We start from the raw sequence: 21,236 nt of genomic DNA on the forward strand, positions 1-21,236 counted from the left end.
GGTGACTCTTCGGCCACTGTCTTTTTAATGCATGAGCGAGAGAGTCGCTTCTCATAAGTTTTTGCTAGGGCCTTTTTGCATAATGCACACTTCTAATTCTTTCGTTTTGATGTGGCTTTTCCCTCGGTAGCCTGTGGTACTTCCGCCTGTGCACGCATCTCGCCTTCAGGATCCATTTGAACCCTTTTGCCGCCTGGCTGCTGGTCTGGCTCTGCTGCCTCCGGAGCCTATTACGCAGTCTCTTAGGGACCGGTGGCACCTTGTGCCTTGCTTCTTTTTTATGGAGGAGCGGTGTGCGCCTCTGGGGCCGCTCCCTCCCGGAAGTGCCCAGTCTACCGCTCCCCCGGCGTGTGACATCACTTCCGGTGCGACCCCGGAAGTCGTCCCCACTCAGTCGGCGCCAGCGTGGTGGTGGCCACGCCTCCCTGGCCCAGCCTCCCCCAGGAGCAGCCGCTGGGGAGCCCTGAGAGGAGGAGCATTGCTGCAGCGCCCACCGAGCTGGGCTGACAGGCGTGCGCGACCGCGTCCCGCTGCCCCTCAGTCCCCGCGGACTTAGGCCTCCTGGCCGGATATCATCAGAGGGGGATCCCTCCGGGTATGTACTCTGCCCCGGCCATCCGCCTGCAGGAAACAGGAAACCAAACTGAGGAGAGAGGTGCCACCCCCTTCTTATATGTCTGCTACAGGTTTCCTGTTTCCCGGGGGCGGATACCATCTCTCATGTCTGCGGTGCTGTCATGGGTAAGGGAAAAATTTGCTTTCTTGGCCTTTTTTCAGAGAATAGGAAAACACCAAAACTTTTTCTACACTCATGGTTAGTGGTTGGGGGAAGCCATTTATTGGCAAACTACTGTGTTTTCTCTTTTTAAATCATGATGACAACCCAAAACATCCAAATGACCCGGATCAAAAGTTCACATACCCTGGTGATTTTGGCCCCTGATAACATGCACAGACGTTGACACAAATGGGTTTGAATGGCTACTAAAGGTAACATCCTCACCTGTGACCTGTTTGTTTGTAATCAGTGCGTGTGCATAAAAGCTGAGAGAGTTTCTGGGATCCAGACAGACTCTTGCATTTTTCATCTAGCCACTGACGTTTCTGGATTGTGAGTAATGGGGAACGCAAAAGAATTGTCAACGGATCTACAGGAAAAGGTAGTTGAACTCTATAAAACAAGAAAGAGATACAAAAAGATATCCAAGGAATTGATAATGCCAGTCAGCAGCGTTCAAACTGTGATTAACAAAAGGAAAATCAGGGGCTCTGTAAAAACAAAACCACGGTCAGGTAGACCAACAAAAATTTTGTCCACAACTGCCAGGAAAATTGTTCTGGATGCAAAGAAAAACCCATGAATAACATCAGCTGAAATACTGGACTCTCTGAAAACTAGTGGTGTGGCTGTTTCAAGATGCATAATAAGGAGAACTTGAAGAAAAATGGGCTGCATGGTCGAGTCGCCAGAAGAAAGCCATTACTGCGCAAATTTGCAAAGTGTCTCGCCTACAAAAAGCAAAACAGCACAAGACAAGCCTCAAAACTTCTGGAACAAGGCAATTTGGAGTGATGAGACCAAAATTGAACTTTTTGGCCACAATCAACATCACAATTGGAGAGAGGTCATCAAGGCCTATGATGAAAGGAATACCATTCCTACTGTAAAGCATGGAGGTGAATTGCTGATGTTTTGGGGATGTGTGAGCTACAAAGGCACAGGAAACTTGGTAAAAGTTGAAGGAAAGATGAATGCAGCACGTTATCAGCAAATACATTAGCAAATTGTCACGGAGGGGGATGGGATGCGGCTAGCTTGGTTAGCTTAATGTACGCTTCCACGCCGCCAGGCCATGACGAAGTGGGGCGTGCTTCCCAGGTGGTAATAAAATGTGGACCCACTGGATCACAGAGGGGGTCCCGGGCCTACCTGGACTAGGGAAGGGCAGTGACCGGGCTCTTTGGCAGCTGAGCATGTGGGCAAGGTGGACTAGATGACACTGCACAACGTCAGGTGTAAAGAACAAAGTTTACAAGTTTACTAAGACAAAGTCACATACAGAACACAAGACATAATGCCAGACTCCCAATTCCGCACTTCAAGGAAGGGCACACATCCCAAATTAGCAGACGATGGCAGGAGGTCATCACGGGTTGATGAAGTCCAGGGTCATCTGGCACAGGCATACCAGGAGAACCTCTCTCTCGGGCCCCTGGCGTAGCGCAGGCACAGCAGGAGAACTTCAAACACCGACCTCGGTCAGAGGATGGCAGAAGCTCAACTCGGGTTGATGCAGTCCAGGGTCACCTGGCACGGGCATATCAGGAGAACCTCTCTCTCAGGCCTCAGGCATAGCGCAGGCACAGCAGGAGAACATCAGACACCGACCTAGGTCAGACGTCATCACAGGGCAGACCCCAGGGAACCAGCAGGACATCAGGATAAAGGCAACACATGGACAGCACAGGTCCAGGAACATCAGCATGGCAGCTCAGGACATTGGCTGATCAGATCCAGGACACACAGGCAGAGCCGTCACCAGGAAACAAGACTGGAGACTCCCCAGGAACACGAAGGAGCCCATCCAGGAACACAAGCGGGACCGACTCTGAAACACAGGCTGGACCACCAGGACCATGGACTGGACATCAGGACACAGGCTGGACATCTAGGACAAAGGCAGGACATGTGGACTTAGGCAAGACACGGACAGCACAGGTCCAAGATCATCAGCATGGCAGCTCTGGACATCGGCTGGTCAGATCCAGGACACATAGGCAGAGCCGTCACCAGGAAACAAGACTGGAGACTCCCCAGGAACACAAAGGAGGAGCCAGTCCAGGAAAACGAGTGGGACAGACTCTGGAACACAGGCTGGACCACAGACTGGACATCAGGACACAGGCTGGACATCTGGACTCCGGACAACGGACACAGCTCTAGACAGAGAACATCAGGACCCAGGCAGGACATCAGCAGAACATTGGGCAGCGGTCGTCAGGCTCCGGACACCAGGCAGTGGTCGTCAGGCTCCAGGCACCGGTCGTCAGGCTCCAGGCACCGGACATCAGGCACCAGGTGGCGGTCGTCAGGCTCCAAGCAGCAGTCGTCAGGCTCCAAGCACCAGTCAGCGGTCATCAGGCTCCAAGCACCAGGCAGCGGTCGCCAGGCTCCAGGCAGCTCCCGACATCAGACATGACCTCCTTGCACCAGACAGTGGTCGTCAGGCTCCAGGCACCAGTCGTCAGGCTCCAGGCACCAGTCATCAGGCTCCAGGCACTATTCATCAGGCACCAGGCAGCGGTCGCCAGACTTAAGACATCGGACATGACCTAAAAAGGAACACAAGTGGTATGGTGCAAGCACCACAGGATTGCACCAGAGCTGGATGGAGCTAACACCGCAAACCAAGCTGAGCACAGCATAGTAGACGCTCAGCAGAAACACCGGACTTCATCTTCAAAAGATGAACACAGGTTTATTCACAGGACACAGGTTACCGGAAATTCACAGTTACTGGATATGTGGTTCTAGACACAAAAGGAATCCGGGAACATCACACAGCAGGAATCAGGGCAAGGGCTTTGGTACCAACACAGAGACAGCACAGGTCCAGGGACAAAGACATCAGCTTTCCCAGAACTGATAGCAGGCAGAACAGGAGCTGAGGATAAGGCAGGCCAGGAGCAACATGGAGGACCAAACACACATGGCTAGGTTCAGGAACCTAATGAGAAGCTCAGGCCATCCCCAACATGGAAGAGGAACTTTAAATAGCAGCTGCCCCTCAGCAATAGGCTGGGGACAGCAATTCAAGCGCACACACTACCATTAATAAAAGCAGGGAAAGTGTGGCCATGCGCACCCTAAGCACAGACAGAAACCAGTACAACATAGCCAGCATAAGAACTGAGGCTTACAGCACCTGGCAGCAGCTGCAAATATGGACACAAGTGGAAAGTCATGCACCAGCTGCAGAGGACCTAGCAACCCGCAGATAGCTTCCACAGCGGCAGCCAGGAACCGCACATGCGGATGGTTATGCAGAGGAGCAAAGACTCTACAACAGGGTTCCCCAACTCCAGTCCTCAATGCCCACCAACAGATCATGTTTTCAGGATTTCCTTTGTATTGCACAGGTGAAGCAATTATCACCTGAGCAGAGCAATACTAAGGAAATCCTGAAAACATGATGTCAAGCGGCGGCTGCCGCGCGCTCCTCTCTCTGCCTCCTCCCGGCCGCAGCTTACCCTTCCTCCGGCATCCTGCTTCCCTCTGCGCCGCCGTCCTCGGTCCTCCCCGGCTCCTCTTCTCTGTCCGGCGGTCCCCTTCGTCCGGTCTTCCGGACCGCGCCGGGTGCGCGCTCCCGCCCCTCCTGCTCGGCGGGCGCGCGCACATACTGTGCCTGGGCACGCGCGCTCCTCCTCCTCCTCCTGAGGACGCGCGCCTGCTCCTCCTCCACCTTAGGTCACGACCCGGAAGTCCTCCTACTAGCCCCTATATCTGGCCGCCTCTTCCTGCCAGCGGTGCCTGAGTATCACTGCTTTTCCCTAGTGATTTTGGCCGCCCTCTATGCTCGCTATCGCGTCCTGTCCATCCGTGGCTCGTTCACCTCTCCTTTTTCCTCTTTCCTAGGTCCTGTGTCTCCCAGCCGTGCCCGCCTGTCCTGTGTCTCCCAGCCGTGCCCGCCTGTCCTGTGTCTCCCAGCCGTGCCCGCCTGTCCTGTGTCTCCCAGCCGTGCCCGCCTGTCCTGTGTCTCCCAGCCGTGCCCGCCTGTCCTGTGTCTCCCAGCCGTGCCGCCTGTCCTGTGTCTCCAAGCCGGTACCGTCAGTCCTGTACCCCCAACCCGGCTCTAGTAGTCTGTCTGTCGTTACTCTCCAGGGTACCAGCTGCCGTGGTAATAGTTACCCGCGGGCTTGCCCCAAACGCTCCCTGTATAGGGGGTGGTCCACCTGGTCAGCTCGCCCCCGGGAGGTTCGTTGCCACGGTCTAGTGGGTCCACCCCAGGTGTACCTTACAGAATACTCAGGCCATGGATTCCGCTGGTACCCCGACCCCGACCCAAAAGGAACTTTTGTTCCTTCGTGAGAATCAGGCGAGGATCATGTCGTTCCTCAAGTCGATGGAGTCCAGACTTTCATCTCTGCAAACCTCCGATCCGGGGATTGCCTCCCAGATCTCCGGCTTACAGCAGGAGCTTGCTCAGCAGCGCGACACCCAGGCCCATATTTTAAACTACATAGCTTCTGTAGATAACCGCCTTCTAGCTCTACAGACGGCGGCCGCTGTCCCTGTGCCTGCGGCAGCTTCCCAGTCCTCGCCCCGCTTGGCTAAACCCCCACGCTATAGTGGGGATCCCAAGCTCTGTCGGGGGTTCATTAACCAGTGTCAGTTGCACTTCGAGCTGGCACCCCTGCAGTATCCCTCCGACCGGGCCAAGGTGGCCTTTATGATTTCCCACTTAGAGGGTGAGGCATTGGCTTGGGTGAATCCTTTGTGGGAGCGAGATGACCCGATAGTCTCCCAGCTCGCAACCTTCTTGGAGACATTCCGCAAGGTCTTTGATGAGCCCGGGCGTCTGGTCTCCGCTACCGAGTCCTTATTCTGCCTTCGCCAGGGTGCTCTCTCTGTGGGACAGTACGCCATCCAGTTCCGTACGTTGTCTTCTGAACTAGGATGGAACAATGAGGCTTTAGTAGGGGCTTTTTGGCGTGGCTTGTCGCCCCGAATCAAGGATGAGTTGGCAGGCAGGGATACACCTACTTCTTTGGAAGATCTCATCTCGCTGGCAACGCGAATTGACTTGCGTTTCCGCGAGCGTTCCCGCGAGGCCGTCAGGGAGAGAAGACCCACTCGGTTCTCTCCTCCGATGCGCAGTCCTCCCCGCGCCCGGCCTTCCACCTCGGCGTCAGCCCCTGAACCCATGCAGGTTGACCGACTCAGGCCCGCAGAGCTACGCCGCCAGGAGAGACTCACTCATGGTCTCTGTCTCTATTGTGGCAGTGCCTCCCACCTTCTACGTTCCTGTCCTGTGAGGCCGGGAAACTCCTCCGCCTAGGACAGGTAAGAGAGGCCTCCCTAGGTGCCTGCGACACCTCTCTACCTTTGACCCTTCCTGTTTTGTTTATCCAGGGATCCAAACGTTTCTCGGAGCTAGCCTATATTGACTCAGGGGCTGCTGGTAATTTCATCCAACTCGAGGCGGTGAAGAGATTGGGGATACCTGTTAGGTCCTTGGAGGTTCCCCGGCAGTTAGCCTCAGTCGACGGGATTCCCTTGCGCGAGACCGTAACGTTGGTCACTGAAGAGCTGGAATTACAGATCGGGGTCCTGCACCGTGAGAGAATAACCTTCTTCGTGCTGCCATCTCTATCCCACACCTTGCTCCTGGGCCTTCCGTGGTTGAGGATGCATGAACCTGTCCTAGATTGGCGGACCGGAGACATCCTTCGCTGGGGCTGCGTTTGCCAGACTAGATGTCTTCGTCCAGTACAACCCCTCAAATGCTCGTCTCCTGTCTCGGGTCCTGCGGATTTGCCCTCGGTCTATTGGGCTTTTTCAGATGTCTTTGATAAGAAAGAGGCAGAGGCTCTTCCACCGCATCGGCAATATGATTGCCCCATCGAGCTTGTTCCCGGCTCGACTCCGCCCCGGGGGCGAATCTATCCCTTGAGTCCACTCGAGTCCCAGGCCATGTCTGAGTATGTACAAGAGAATTTGGCCAAAGGCTTCATCCGAAAGTCTTCTTCTCCCGCTGGGGCTGGCTTCTTTTTTGTTAAGAAAAAGGACGGGTCTCTCCGCCCCTGTATTGACTATCGAGGTCTTAACCAGATTACCATCAAGAACAGATATCCTCTGCCTCTCATCCCCGAGCTGTTCGACCGGCTGCGAGGTGCGCGAATCTTCTCTAAATTGGATCTCCGAGGAGCCTATAATCTCGTCCGTATTCGCTCCGGAGATGAACGGAAGACCGCCTTCAACACCAGGGATGGACACTACGAGTACCTCGTCATGCCCTTCGGGTTGTGCAACGCTCCCGCAGTTTTTCAAGAATTCGTGAACGACATCTTCCGAGACCTTCTGTACTCCAGTGTGGTTGTATACCTTGACGATATCCTGATCTTCTCTCCCGATCTGTCCACCCACAGAAGAGATGTTCGCCGAGTGTTGTTCCGATTGAGGGAGAATCGTCTGTACGCCAAATTGGAGAAGTGCGTCTTTGAACAGTCCTCCCTTCCATTTTTGGGATATATCATCTCCGACTTCGGCCTGCGTATGGATCCGGCGAAGGTGTCTGCCGTGCTCAACTGGCCACGTCCCCAAGGGGTGAAAGCCGTTCAGCGATTTCTCGGCTTCGCAAATTATTATCGGCAGTTCATCCCTCATTTTTCCTCATTGGCCGGCTCTATCTCATCTTTGATTCGTAAAGGAGCCAACCCCCACGTCTCGACCCCTGAAGCAGAGGAGGCCTTCCTATCTCTAAAACGAGCTTTTACCACGGCTTCCGTACTCCATCGTCCTGAGGCCAACAAACCGTTCGTCCTCGAAGTGGATGCATCAGCAACTGGAGCCGGAGCGGTTTTGTCTCAAAAATCTTCTTCCGGTAAACTCGTCACGTGCGGCTTCTTTTCCAAGTCCTTTTCCACCCCAGAGCGGAATTATTCCATAGGGGACCGAGAACTGCTGGCCATCAAGTTAGCTCTAGAAGAGTGGAGATACTTATTGGAGGGCGCCGCACATCCCTTCACAATCTTCACAGATCATAAGAATCTAGCCTATCTTCGGTCTGCGCAGAGACTCAACCCACGCCAGGCCAGGTGGTCTCTGTTCTTCGCTCGATTCGATTTTTATCTACATTTTCGCCCAGGCAACAAGAACCTCAAAGCTGACGCCTTGTCCAGATCCTTCCTTCCCTCAGATGTCGAAGAAGAACCCACGCATATCTTGGATCCATCCCGGCTCATCACGGTGGCACCACTTTCTCTTCTCTCACCTCCACCTGGCAAGACTTTTGTGCCGGAGAAGGACCGAGGACGAATCCTTCACTGGGGACATGCTTCCAAACTGGCTGGCCATCTTGGGATTAAGAAGACACTTCACCTGGTAGCCCGCTACTACTGGTGGCCGACTCTTCCCCAGGATGTCCGGGATTTCGTCGCCTCCTGTCTCTCCTGTGCCAAGATCAAGGTGCCTAGGCAGTTACCTTCTGGGCTTCTACACCCGCTTCCTATACCCTCGTCCCCCTGGCAACACATTGCCATGGACTTTATTACGGACCTACCCCACTCTGCCAACTGTACAGTCGTCCTAGTGGTGGTTGATAGGTTTTCTAAGATGGCACACTTCGTTCCCCTTTCCGGCTTACCATCAGCTCCAGCCTTGGCGAAGATCTTTGTTCAGCACATCTTCCGTCTTCATGGACTGCCCCAACATATTGTTTCTGACAGAGGAGTCCAATTTACCTCTCGCTTCTGGAGAGCCCTATGCAGATCAATGGATGTCACTCTCGACTTCTCCTCATCTTACCACCCCCAGTCCAACGGTCAGGCTGAACGGACAAATCAGTGCTTGGTGAACTACCTCCGGCATTTTTCCAATGTCCACCAGAACGACTGGGCTGAACTTCTCCCGTGGGCTGAGTTCGCCTATAATAACCACGCCAGCGAGTCTTCAGGCAAGTCCCCTTTCTTTATCGTCTATGGGCAACATCCTGGTGTACCTCTACCGGTTCCTCCTGTCTCGGGTGTACCGGCGGCTGACCTTCTGACCGGGGAATTCTCCAGGATCTGGCAGGAGACCAAGGCCGCTCTCGAGTTGGTACGTAACAGAGTTAAGAGACACGCCGACAAAAGACGCCTGGATGCTCCGCCATATCACCCTGGTGATAAAGTTTGGCTGGCCTCCAAGTTTATTCGCCTCAAGGTCCCTTCCCATAAACTGGGTCCCCGTTATATTGGACCTTTTGAGATCTTGTCCCGTATTAACGATGTCTCCTATAAACTACGGCTTCCTGCCTCTCTCCGTATCCCTAATGCCTTTCATGTGTCCTTGCTAAAACCAGTCGTCTTCAATCGTTTCCTTTCTAAAGCCCCTCACTCACCTCCGCCTGTCTCCGCAGACGATGTATTTGAGGTTAAAGATATTTTGGCCATGAGAAAGCAAAAGGGGAGAACCTTTTTCTTGGTTGATTGGAAGGGCTTTGGTCCCGAGGAGAGGTCCTGGGAGCCCCAAGAGAACATCCAGGCTCCTCGAATCTTGGCCAAATTCTTTTCCGGACTGCGGAGGGGGGCGCGTAAGGAGGGGGGTACTGTCACGCGGCGGCTGCCGCGCGCTCCTCTCTCTGCCTCCTCCCGGCCGCAGCTTACCCTTCCTCCGGCATCCTGCTTCCCTCTGCGCCGCCGTCCTCGGTCCTCCCCGGCTCCTCTTCTCTGTCCGGCGGTCCCCTTCGTCCGGTCTTCCGGACCGCGCCGGGTGCGCGCTCCCGCCCCTCCTGCTCGGCGGGCGCGCGCACATACTGTGCCTGGGCACGCGCGCTCCTCCTCCTCCTCCTGAGGACGCGCGCCTGCTCCTCCTCCACCTTAGGTCACGACCCGGAAGTCCTCCTACTAGCCCCTATATCTGGCCGCCTCTTCCTGCCAGCGGTGCCTGAGTATCACTGCTTTTCCCTAGTGATTTTGGCCGCCCTCTATGCTCGCTATCGCGTCCTGTCCATCCGTGGCTCGTTCACCTCTCCTTTTTCCTCTTTCCTAGGTCCTGTGTCTCCCAGCCGTGCCCGCCTGTCCTGTGTCTCCCAGCCGTGCCCGCCTGTCCTGTGTCTCCCAGCCGTGCCCGCCTGTCCTGTGTCTCCCAGCCGTGCCCGCCTGTCCTGTGTCTCCCAGCCGTGCCCGCCTGTCCTGTGTCTCCCAGCCGTGCCGCCTGTCCTGTGTCTCCAAGCCGGTACCGTCAGTCCTGTACCCCCAACCCGGCTCTAGTAGTCTGTCTGTCGTTACTCTCCAGGGTACCAGCTGCCGTGGTAATAGTTACCCGCGGGCTTGCCCCAAACGCTCCCTGTATAGGGGGTGGTCCACCTGGTCAGCTCGCCCCCGGGAGGTTCGTTGCCACGGTCTAGCGGGTCCACCCCAGGTGTACCTTACACATGACCTGTTGTTGGGCCTTGAGGACTGGAGTTGGGGAACCCTTCTCTACAACACATGTACGGCTACGCAGCAGAGCAGGGAACGGAGCAGCATCCATACAGGTAACAGACAACAGTATCCCAGTTGATTAGAGGGAAAGGAGTAAATGGTAAGCGCACAGACATGCAGAGTAATGCCAGAGAAACAAGGACAAACACACAGGCATTATACAAATCCTGGAGGCAAATTTGGAATCATCAGCCTAGAAGCTGCACATGGGATGTACTTGGAAGTTCCAACATGACAACTGTTACGTGTTACAGAACCACTTAGCACCCAGAATATGTTGTGCAGTTATGTGTATGGATAATAGGTTCTATGTGAGATGCATATCCCTAATGCATCAGCATTCCCCTTTTGTCCGCCCTCCCCCCACCTTTGTAATTCCCACAGTAAATATCGTCAGGCTCGGGCGACCTGCGGCTTTTGTAATGCAAGTCTGGCCTGACGCTTTTCTATTGGCCTGCCCTCTGTATCTGTGTGATATATTCTGTGTCCTGTGAGTAAAGTGTTGTCAGTCTGGAAATACATGGAGAAGCACTGATCTTTTATATGCGCCCATGTAACCAAGGGATTCCAGCCAGCGTCATTCATTCAGACTCCAGCCAACGCAGAGCGGACCTCCGAAAACACGGGGTGATACTGAAAGAGGTACCCCAGCTTGGTAGACCCCGTTACACTGGTGGCAGCAGTGGGATTTGATACCCCTTCTACAGGAGGAAAGGAATGAATGGAAAATAACTACCAGAAGTTAAAGAGGACTACATTAAAAGATCTGGTGGAAGCCCGAGGGTTGATCGCCAGCAACAAAACAAAAGCGGATTTGATAGCAGCAATCATGGAACACGACAGTGCAGCGCCCCCGAATGTGAACGTGGAGGAGACCGAATTCCAGAGGGAGGTAAAGAACAGACTGGCTTTCTATGGCCCAAACCCTGCAGTAGAGATCATACGAGAGGTGATGGCTGATGTGCGTACTGATCTGAAGGAAAAGATGGCCGAGCGGACCAGGACAGAGCTAGCCAAGATGGAGATGGCAGAGCGGACCAAAGTGGAGCTGGCCAAGATGGAGATGGTAGAGTGGAGAGAGGAGAGCCAGCAAGCAGGGGGAGCTCTGGCCTTTGACCAGGTACCTTCAACAGTAAGCCACAAAAAGATCCAGTATAATGCCTTCCGACAGTTGGGGAGGCAGAGGAAGACATTGATGGCTTTCTGCAGGACTTTGAGCGGCAGTGTGCCATTCATCAAGTGAAGCCGGAGGAACGGGTTCAGATTCTGGCCAGCAGACAGGCCGGACAGCGGGACGCCTATCGCACGGTACCTGATGAGGACTGTATGGACTATGAGCGGATCAAAGAAGTGATCTTGGCCTGGTATGCTCTGACACCAAAGGCCTATCGCCAAAAGTTCCGCGGACTTATAAAACGCGTAACCGATACCCACGCTGAATGGGCCTGTAAATTACGGCGGTCACTGCTACAGTGGGTACAAGGGAGCCAAGCAACCACTAAGGAGGACGTCCTCCAGCTCTTCCTGTTAGAACGATTCTTTAATGGACTAAACCCCGAGACACAGGAATGGCTTCGGGACAGGCGGCCAACGACTCTTGAGGAAGCCGCTTGTCTGGCCGGTGAACATCATGATGCCAGGAGGCCGCAGTTCTCCGGATCAAAGGTGGTCACTAGGGGCCCGCCCATGGACCTGGAGGGCCCCAAACCACCGAAGATTGTAGGGGGACCAGCTAGAAACCCGGCCTACCACAGTCCCCCTGGGGCGCGATGCCACACCTGCCGTCAGCTGGGCCACCTGCAAAGACAATGCCCCGACCAGACTCAGCATACCCAGTGGCCAAAGGCGGGAACAGCTACCTTCAGCCGGGCTGCTGTACACTGCTACCAAAGCGAAGCTGACCCGGCATTGGGGGCTACGACTAACCAAGGGGTGGAAGAGATGGAGGAAGTGCTGCATGAAGTAGACCCCTTGCAGGCAGCCCGGGCAGATAATAGACAACAGCATCGACAGGTCGTGTAGGTTAATGGGAAACGTATGCAGGGACTAAGAGATTCCGGAGCAACTTTGACCCTTGTGAAGCCTCATTCTGTCCGGGACCAAGAGAAGACGGACCGGACAGTGGCAGTCCGTGTAGCAGGGGGAGCTATACATCGACTACCCACTGCCAGGATTCACCTGAACTGGGGAGTCGGGGATGGCCTTGTTGAGGTCGGCTTGATGGAGGATTTGCCTGCAGACGTCTTGCTGGGAAATGACTTGGGGCCCATGTTGTCTGCATTCTTGGTGGCCCCTCTGGCTGAGACCTATCCTGTGACCACCCGGAGACAAGCTCGAGCTGCGGAGGCGGAATCACACTCAGAGGAGGCCCAGGTAAGACATCCCAGCCCTGCACGTATTCCCATAGCCAGACACATTTCTCTTGGGCCACCCCAGATGAATTTAAGAGGGAGTTACTTGAGGATCCTTCATTAGAGGGATATCGTGGGAAGGCACAGGAGGGGAGAGGAGTACTGGAAGGGGAACAGTTTGTATGGCATCAGGGACTCCTCTACCGGCTCACAGAGCAGCACCACACAGGGACGAGCCCCACTATAAAACAACAGCTGGTAGTTCCCAAGAAGTATAGGCAGGAGCTACTGCGAATCTCTCATGATATACCCTTGGCCGGGCACTTCGGCGTCAGTCGCACCAGGCATCGTCTGACACAAAATTTCTTTTGGCCGGGGGTAACCTATGATGTTCGTCAGTACTGCCAGACCTGTGACAGTTGTCAGCGCATTGGCAAGAGGGGGGATCGATGCAAGGCCAGATTACGCCCCCTCCCCATTGTGGAGGAACTATTTAGCCGAGTAGTAGTCGATCTCATAGGACCGTTAGCCAAACCCAGTCCGTCCGGGAAAAAGTATATATTGACAGTGGTAGATTATGCCACACGGTATCCAGAGGCGGTTGCGTTACCTAACATACTGGCAGAGACGGTGGCCGCCGCCCTGATCCAGGTTTTCTCACGGGTTGGATTTCCCCGGGAGATTATCTCGGACCAGGGTACCAGTTTACAGCAGAGGTGACCAACCAACTGTGGAAGCTGTGCGGCGTAAAGTCCATTAGAAGCGCCCCGTACCACCCGCAAACCAATGGGTTGTGTGAACGCTTTAACGGGACATTAAAACAGCTCATTGGGACTTTTACCAGGACCTACAGGGACTGGGAGAAATTCTTGCCACACCTCCTGTTTGCCTATCGGGAGGTGCCCCAAGAATCCACGGGGTTCTCCCCGTTCGAGCTGGTATACGGGAGACGGGTAAGGGGACCCCTAGACTTAGTGCGGGAACACTGGGAAGGGGAGGGCCTCATAGAAGGGGTACCTATTGTACCCTATGTGCTGGAATTCCGGGACCGCCTACAGGAGCTGACTCAGGCTGTACGTGAGAACATGCAGGCGACCCAGCGGCGCCAGCGCATATGGTATGATCGGAGGGCCAGAGAGCGCACATTGGAAATAGGACAGAAGGTCCTCGTGTTAGAGCCCACTAAGCAGAACAAGTTTCAAGCTGCATGGCAGGGGCCCTACCAGGTAGTGGGGAAAATAGCTGACACAACCTATAATGTCGCCGATTGTGACGACCCCAGGGTTATCCACATGTTCCACGTGAATATGCTGAAGCCCTACCGGGAGCGCCCTGAAGAGATAGTGGCCATCTGTGCACCTGAAGCAGAAGATTTAGCCGGACTTCCCTTGCGGATGTCTTAGGGGAAAGGATTCAGTCTAAAACATGGGACCAGGTACACTTGGGTGAAGACCTAGGCCCCCGGGAGAGACAGCAGGCGGAGGCGTTGTTGAGGCTGCGACAGAGGATGTTTTCAGAGAGACCGGGGTAGACTCGCCTGGCACAACACAAGGTTGAGACCCAGGATCAGACCCCCCTGTGACAAAACCCCTTCCGTGTCCCTGAGTCTGTACGAGAGAGGATGCGACAAGAGATACAAGAGATGTTGCATTTAGGGGTCATTGAAGAGTCAGATAGTCCCTGGGCATCCCCCGTAGTGTTAGTGCCCAAGAAGGATGGGACTACACGGTTTTGTGTAGACTATCGTAAGCTCAATGAGAAAACAGTGACAGATGCATACCCCATGCCGCGTGTGGATGAGTTGTTAGACCGGCTGGCGGGGGCAAAGTATTTGACCACAATCGATCTATGCAAAGGCTACTGGCAGATTCTCCTTAGTCCTGACGCTATTCCCAAGTCGGCATTTGTCACCCCGTTCGGCTTATTCCAGTTTCGAGTTATGCCATTCAGGATGAAGAATGCCCCGGCGACCTTCCAAAGGCTGGCTGACCGGCTTCTGGATGGTCTCCTGGACTATGCTTGTGCCTACCTGGATGACATCGCCATCTACAGTGCGACATGGGAAGAGCATCTAAATCACTTAGAGACAGTATTGGACAGGATCCACCAGACAGGAATCACCCTGAACCCAAACAAGTGTCACGTGGGCAAAGCAGAGGTTCAGTATTTAGGGCATTGGGTGGGAAGTGGGAAACAGCGACCAGAACCAGCCAAGATTGAGGCCATAGCCAAATGGCCCATCCCACGCACTAAAACCCAGGTCATGGCGTTTCTAGGGACAGCGGGGTATTACAGGAAATTCGTTCACAATTACAGCAGCGTAGCAAAGCCCCTCACTGATTTAACCCGTAAGAACCAACCCCGCCAGGTAACCTGGACCTCAGAGTGTGAGGAAGCCTTCCGCCAACTAAAGGACACCCTCACCAATACCCCTGTATTGGCCGCACCCGATCCAACTAAATGTTTCCTTGTTCACACAGACGCTTCTATGTTTGGATTGGGGGCAGTACTGAGCCAAGTCGGGCCGGACGGCCAAGAACACCCGGTAGCTTACCTGAGTCGGAAACTACTGCCCCGTGAAGTAAGCTATGTGGCCATCGAGGAGTGCCTGGCGGTAGTATGGGCACTCAAGAAGTTGCAACCATATTTGTATGGACGACAGTTTTCCCTCCTAACGGACCATAATCCCCTAGTCTGGCTTAATCGGGTCTCCGGAGACAACGCCAGATTGCTGCGGTGGAGTTTAGCCCTACAACCTCTGGACTTCACCAACCACTACAGACCCGGCAAACAAAATGGTAACGCCGATGGACTAAGTCGACAAACGGAACTTGTACCAACCCCATAAACCCCCCATCCCCAAACCGATCCGTTGAGAATCAGACTGTGTATGCCGATCACGTCGCTGAAAAGGGGAGCCGTGTTACGTGTTACAGAACCACTTAGCACCCAGAATATGTTGTGCAGTTATATGTATGTATAATAGGTTCTATGTGAGATGCATGTCCCTAATGCATCAGCATTCCCCTTTTGACCGCCCTCCCCCCCACCTTTGCAATTCCCACAGTAAATATCGCCAGCGTCATTCATTCAGACTCCAGCCAACGCAGAGCGGACCTCCGAAAACACGGGGTGGTACTGAAAGAGGTACCCCAGCTTGGTAGACCCCGTTACAACAACGGTCCAAAACACAAGGTCAAGTCTACATGTCATTGGCTACAGCAGAACAAAGTGAAGGTTGTGGAGTGGCCATCGCAGTCTCCTGACCTCAATATCATTGAGACACTCTGGGGAGATCTCAAGCGCGCAGTTCATGCTAGACAGGCCAAGAATTTACAGGAACTGGAGGCTTTTTGCCAAGAAGAGTAGGCAGGTTTCCATCTGTGAAAATAAAGAACCTCATCCACAACTACCGCAAAAGACTTCAAGCTGTCATTGATGTTAGAGGGGGCAATACACGGTATTAAGAAATCGAGTATGTAAACTTTTGATCAGGGTCATTTGGATGTTTTGTGTTATTATTCATATTCTCTGAAAGGCCAAAATAGCAAAAATTCTGATGGGGTATGTAAACATCTGAGCACAACTGTATATATAGCTTCCTCTCCACTGCAGAGGTGCCTGAACAACCTTCCTGTTTTGCAGTCAAAGTTGTGTAAGGTTGCATACCTGTTCCTGCTGCACTTCGATGTAGACCCTGCCTGCTGCACTCCGATGCAGACCCTGCCTGCTGCACTCCGATGCAGACCCTGCCTGCTGCACTCAAATGCAGACCCTGCCCGCTGCAGGCTCTCCACGGTCCGTGGCACAGTGGTTCCTCACTTAGGCCATGTCATAGGGAGGAAGGTACAGGAGAGTCCTGGGGGCCACACTGAGGCCATGTCATAGGGAGGAACGTACAGGAGAGACCTGGGGGCCACACTGAGGCCATGTCATAGGGAGGAAGGTACAGGAGAGTCCTGAGGGGCCACACTGAGGCTATGTCATAGGGAGGAAGGTACAGGAGTCCTGAGGGGCCACACTGAGGCCATGTCATAGGGAGGAAGGATCAGGAGCCCTGAGAGGCAATGTTTAGGCCATGTCATAGGGAGGAAGGTACAGGAGCCCTGAGGGGCCACACTGAGGCCTTGTCATAGGGAGGAAGGTACAGGAGCCCTGAGGGGCCACACTGAGGCCATGTCATAGGGAGGAAAGTACAGGAGCTCTGAGGGGCCACACTGAGGCCATGTCATAAGGAGGAAGGTACAGGAGAGTCCTGGGGGCCACACTGAGGCCATGTCATAGTGAGGAAGGTACAGGAGTCCTGAGGGGCCATACTGAGGCCATGTCATAGGGAGGAAGGTACAGGAGCCCTGAGGGGCCACACTGAGGCCATGCCATAGGGAGGAAGTTACAGGAGAGTCCTGAGGGGCCACACTGAGGCCATGTCATAAGAAGGAATGTACAGGAGTCCTGAGGGGCCGCACTGAGGCCATGTCATAGGGAGGAAGGTACAGGAGCCCTGAGGGGCCACACTGAGGCCATGTCATAGGGAGGAAGGTACAGGAGCCCTGAGGGGCCACACTGAGGCCATGTCATAGGGCGGAAAGTACAGGAGCTCGGAGGGGCCACACTGAGGCCATGTCATAAGGAGGAAGGTACAGGAGCCCTGAGGGGCCACACTGAGGCCATGTCATAGGGAGGAAGGTACAGGAGTCCTGAGGGGCCATAGTGAGGCCATGTCATAGGGAGGAAGGTACAGGAGCCCTGAGGGGCCACACTGAGGCCATGTCATAGGGAGGAAGGTACAGGAGCCCTGAGGGGCCACACTGAGGCCATGTCATAGGGAGGAAAGTACAGGAGCTCGGAGGGGCCACACTGAGGCCATGTCATAGGGAGGAAGGTACAGGAGAGTCCTGGGGGCCACAATGAGGCCATGTCATAGGGAGGAAGGTACAGGAGTCCTGAGGGGGCATACTGAGGCCATGTCATAGGGAGGAAGGTACAGGAGCCCTGACGGGCCACACTGAGGCCATGCCATAGGGAGGAAGTTACAGGAGAGTCCTGAGGGGCCACACTGAGGCCATGTCATAAGAAGGAATGTACAGGAGTCCTGAGGGGCCGCACTGAGGCCATGTCATAGGGAGGAAGTATCAGGAGCCCTGAGAGGCAATGTTTAGGCCATGTCATAGGGAGGAAGGTACAGGAGCCCTGAGGGGCCACACTGAGGCCATGTCATAGGGAGGAAGGTACAGGAGCCCTGAGGGGCCACACTGAGGCCATGTCATAGGGAGGAAAGTACAGGAGCTCGGAGGGGCCACACTGAGGCCATGTCATAGGGAGGAAGGTACAGGAGAGTCCTGGGGGCCACACTGAGGCCATGTCATAGGGAGGAAGGTACAGGAGTCCTGAGGGGCCATACTGAGGCCATGTGATAGGGAGGAAGGTACAGGAGCCCTGAGGGGCCACAATGAGGCCATGACATAGGGAGGAAGTTACAGGAGAGTCCTGAGGGGCCACACTGAGGCCATGTCATAAGAAGGAATGTACAGGAGTCCTGAGGGGCCGCACTGAGGCCTTGTCATAGGGAGGAAGTATCAGGAGCCCTGAGAGGCAATGTTTAGGCCATGTCATAGGGAGAAAGGTACAGGAGCCCTGAGGGGCCACACTGAGGCCATGTAATAGGGAAGAAAGTACAGGAGCTCGGAGGGGCCACACTGAGGCCATGTCATAAGGAGGAAGGTACAGGAGCCCTGAGGGGCCACACTGAGGCCATGTCATAGGGAGGAAGGTACAGGAGTCCTGAGGGGCCATACTGAGGCCATGTCATAGGGAGGAAGGTACAGGAGCCCTGAGGGGCCACACTGAGGCCATGTCATAGGGAGGAAGGTACAGGAGCCCTGAGGGGACACACTGAGGCCATGTCATAGGGAGGAAAGTACAGGCGCTCGGAGGGGCCACACTGAGGCCATGTCATAGGAAGGAAGGTACAGGAGCCCTGAGGGGCCACACTGAGGCCATGTCATAGGGAGGAAAGTACAGGAGCTCGGAGGGGCCACACTGGGGCCATGTCATAAGGAGGAAGGTACAGGAGCCCTGAAGGGCCACACTGAGACCATGTCATAGGGAGGAAGGTACAGGAGTCCTGAGGGGCCATACTGAGGCCATGTCATAGGGAGGAAGGTACAGGAGTCCTGAGGGGCCACACTGAGGCCATGTCATAGGGAGGAAGGTACAGGAGTCCTGAGGGGCCATACTGAGGCCATGTCATAGGGAGGAAGGTACAGGAGCCCTGAGGGGCCACACTGAGGCCATGTCATAGGGAGGAAGGTACAGGAGTCCTGAGGGGCCACACTGAGGCCATGTCATAGGGAAGAAGGTACAGGAGAGTCCTGAGGAGCCACACTGAGGCCATGTCATAGGGAGGAAGGTACAGGAGCCCTGAGGGGCCACACTGAGGCCATGTCATAGGGAGGAAGGTACAGGAGAGTCCCGAGGAGCCACACTGAGGCCATGTCATAGGGAGAAAGGTACAGGAGCCCTGAGGGGCCACACTGAGGCCATGTCATAGGGAGGAAGGTACAGGAGTCCTGAGGGGCCACACTGAGGCCATGTCATAGGGAGGAAGGTACAGGAGAGTCCCGAGGAGCCACACTGAGGCCATGTCATAGGGAGGAAGGTACAGGAGTCCTGAGGGGCCACACTGAGGCCATGTCATAGGGAGGAAGGTACAGGAGTCCTGAGGGGCCACACTGAGGCCATGTCATAGGGAGGAAGGTACAGGAGCCCTGAGGAGCCACACTGAGACCATGTCATAGGGAGGAAGGTACAGGAGTCCTGAGGGGCCACACTGAGGCCATGTCATAGGGAGGAAGGTACAGGATCCCTGAGGGGCCACACTGAGGCCATGTCATAGGGAGGAAGGTACAGGAGTCCTGAGGGGCCACACTGAGGCCATGTCATAGGGAGGAAGGTACAGGAGTCCTGAGGGGCCACACTGAGGCCATGTCATAGGGAGGAAGGTACAGGAGCCCTGAGGAGCCACACTGAGGCCATGTCATAGGGAGGAAGGTACAGGAGTCCTGAGGGGCCACACTGAGGCCATGTCATAGGGAGGAAGGTACAGGAGTCCTGAGGGGCCACACTGAGGCCATGTCATAGGGAGGAAGGTACAGGAGCCCTGAGGAGCCACACTGAGGCCATGTCATAGGGAGGAAGGTACAGGAGCCCTGAGGAGCCACACTGAGGCCATGTCATAGGGAGGAAGGTACAGGATCCCTGAGGGGCCACACTGAGGCCATGTCATAGGGAGGAAGGTACAGGAGTCCTGAGGGGCCACACTGAGGCCATGTCATAGGGAGGAAGGTACAGGAGTCCTGAGGGGCCACACTGAGGCCATGTCATAGGGAGGAAGGTACAGGAGTCCTGAGGGGCCACACTGAGGCCATGTCATAGGGAGGAAGGTACAGGAGTCCTGAGGGGCCACACTGAGGCCATGTCATAGGGAGGAAGGTACAGGAGCCCTGAGGAGCCACACTGAGGCCATGTCATAGGGAGGAAGGTACTGGAGCCCTGAGGGGCCACACTGAGGCCATGTCATAGGGAGGAAGGTACAGGATCCCTGAGGGGCCACACTGAGGCCATGTCATAGGGAGGAAGGTACAGGAGCCCTGAGGGGCCACACTGAGGCCATGTCATAGGGAGGAAGGTACAGGATCCCTGAGGGGCCACACTGAGGCCATGTCATAGGGAGGAAGGTACAGGAGCCCTGAGGGGCCACACTGAGGCCATGTCATAGGGAGGAAGGTACAGGATCCCTGAGGGGCCACACTGAGGCCATGTCATAGGGAGGAAGGTACAGGAGCCCTGAGGGGCCACACTGAGGCCATGTCATAGGGAGGAAGGTACAGGAGAGTCCTGGGGGCTGGAGACTGAATACAGCAGCGGTCATGTGACATCAGATGTAACCACACAGAGAATAACAACTACAACTCCTCCCATCATCAGCCGCATAAAGGGTTAATCCTCCCCAATAACAGGAGGAGGGCGCCATCTGCAGGGAGTCTGTATGTTCTCCCCGTGTTTCCTCCCGCGCTCCAGAGACTGATGGGGAATTAGATTGTGATAATGTCTGTACAGCGCTGAGGAATATGGTGGCGCCATAGAAGCGAGTGACAGAAACACACACATACCTCCACCTGCAGAGCTGCCCCGCCGTGTGCGGACAGGACCTGCGTGACGTCACAGTCATGTGATCAGTCACATGGGGAGGAGTCACATGATCAGGGGCGGAGCTCCAGGTGTCTCAGTGTCTGCAGGACTCTGCTGTGCACCATGGAGCCGTGAGAGGAGACGACTGAGGGGCCGCACCATGGAGCCGTGTGAGGAGAGGACTGAGGGGCCGCACCGTGGAGCCGTGTGAGGAGAGGACTGAGGGGCCGCACCGTGGAGCGTGTGAGGAGAGGACTGAGGGGCCGCACCATGGAGCCGTGTGAGGAGAGGACTGAGGGGCCGCACCGTGGAGCCGTGTGAGGAGAGGACTGAGGGGCCGCACCGTGGAGCCGTGTGAGGAGACGACTGAGGGGCCGCACCGTGGAGCCGTGAGAGGAGACGACTGAGGGGCCGCACCTTGGAGCCGTGTGAGGAGAGGACTGAGGGGCAGCACCTTGGAGCCGTGTGAGGAGAGGACTGAGGGGCCGCACCTTGGAGCCGTGTGAGGAG

At 55.3% G+C, this 21,236-nt stretch overlaps 1 long non-coding RNA gene across 1 annotated transcript; it reads right to left on the minus strand.

The window, feature by feature from the left end:
- Nucleotides 1–2,017: 2,017 nt before the first annotated feature.
- Nucleotides 2,018–20,908, minus strand: LOC141060499 (uncharacterized). Its single transcript, XR_012222712.1, has 2 exons — nucleotides 20,708–20,908; nucleotides 2,018–3,333 (listed from the first exon to the last, which is right to left on the minus strand). It is a non-coding gene; the product is annotated as an uncharacterized lncRNA (long non-coding RNA).
- Nucleotides 20,909–21,236: the final 328 nt, after the last annotated feature.

The sequence above is a fragment of the Dendrobates tinctorius genome, unplaced genomic scaffold, assembly GCF_039654945.1.
Source record: "Dendrobates tinctorius isolate UK_male_01 unplaced genomic scaffold, ASM3965494v1 ptg000237l, whole genome shotgun sequence".
NCBI lineage: Eukaryota > Metazoa > Chordata > Amphibia > Anura > Dendrobatidae > Dendrobates > Dendrobates tinctorius.